General features: G+C 56.3%; 5 non-coding genes across 5 annotated transcripts; all 5 read right to left on the bottom strand.

Annotated features, from left to right (window-relative positions):
* Positions 1–61: 61 nt before the first annotated feature.
* Tc00.1047053467779.50 lies at positions 62–135 on the bottom strand. The gene has a single exon (XR_008254757.1). It is a non-coding gene; the product is annotated as a C/D small nucleolar RNA (snoRNA), TB9C3C1 (small nucleolar RNA).
* Positions 136–214: 79 nt separating this feature from the next.
* Positions 215–280, bottom strand: Tc00.1047053467779.40. The gene has a single exon (XR_008254756.1). It is a non-coding gene; the product is annotated as an H/ACA snoRNA, TC9C3H2 (small nucleolar RNA).
* Positions 281–359: 79 nt separating this feature from the next.
* Positions 360–471, bottom strand: Tc00.1047053467779.30. Its single transcript, XR_008254755.1, has one exon. It is a non-coding gene; the product is annotated as a C/D small nucleolar RNA (snoRNA), TB9C3C3 (small nucleolar RNA).
* Positions 472–492: 21 nt separating this feature from the next.
* Positions 493–563, bottom strand: Tc00.1047053467779.20. Its single transcript, XR_008254754.1, has one exon. It is a non-coding gene; the product is annotated as an H/ACA snoRNA, TC9C3H1 (small nucleolar RNA).
* Positions 564–595: 32 nt separating this feature from the next.
* Tc00.1047053467779.10 lies at positions 596–675 on the bottom strand. The gene has a single exon (XR_008254753.1). It is a non-coding gene; the product is annotated as a C/D small nucleolar RNA (snoRNA), TB9C3C2 (small nucleolar RNA).
* Between the last annotated feature and the right edge of the window lie 149 nt (positions 676–824).

Below are 824 nucleotides of genomic sequence, written 5' to 3'. Positions count from 1 at the left end.
AATAAGCGGGGGAAAAAAAAAGAAGATGCAAGGAAGGGAGGGGAGGGCCGCAGGACGTCCGTCAGAGTGGTGCATGATGATGTCTCATTCAGCGGGTCATGCCATATTTTACCTGAATATCGTGTTATGCATCAGCGACGTCGCAAACGCATACAAACACAGAAAGAGAGAAAAAGAGGCGCCTCCTCCGCTTCTCCCTGCTGCCGCGGGAAATACATCTCGTGCCTCTTGAACCTGCGGTGCTGACGGGATCGCAACCACCACATTACCTGAGGGCACTGCTTCGGCCGAATTCCAACAAGGTGGGGCACGGGGGAAGAGGGAGGTGATGATAACAGCGCGGATTTGGCGACACCTTCTCAGACAACGCGCGAGCAGCGCCCACCACTGGGGTAGTGCGTGCCCGCGCCAGCTTCGTACCGTCATGGTCGGTGTCAGATTTTACCCTACGAAGTACAGCGTCGCATCACAGTGGTGGCCGCCTCAGTTTCCTCTTGCACAACACTGGCGGACACCACCGGCACCAAGGTAGAACACCAGGGCGGGTCCGTGTAAATTGTGCGTCGCGGCATATGCCCGCGGCCTGCATGCGCCCAGTCAGCAATCGTAGCGACGTTCTCGTCCGAGTGTATCAGATCAAACTGTGCTTTTGAATAATGTCATTTCGTGGCATCACAGATGGCGCACAGCCAGGCGAGGCAGCACAGCGCATGTTCCCGATGCTCGCAGGGGGCGAGGGACTGGAGCGATACTGCGGTGAGAAAATAAAAATAAGAGGGGGAAAAAAAAAAGAAGATGCAAGGAAGGGAGGGGAGGGCCGCAGG

The sequence above is a fragment of the Trypanosoma cruzi genome, assembly GCF_000209065.1.
Source record: "Trypanosoma cruzi strain CL Brener chromosome Unknown tcruzi_1047053467779, whole genome shotgun sequence".
NCBI classification, from domain to species: Eukaryota; Euglenozoa; class Kinetoplastea; order Trypanosomatida; family Trypanosomatidae; genus Trypanosoma; species Trypanosoma cruzi.
Note: the sequence above shows the minus strand (reverse complement) of the source record. Positions and strands in the feature narration are given on the sequence as shown.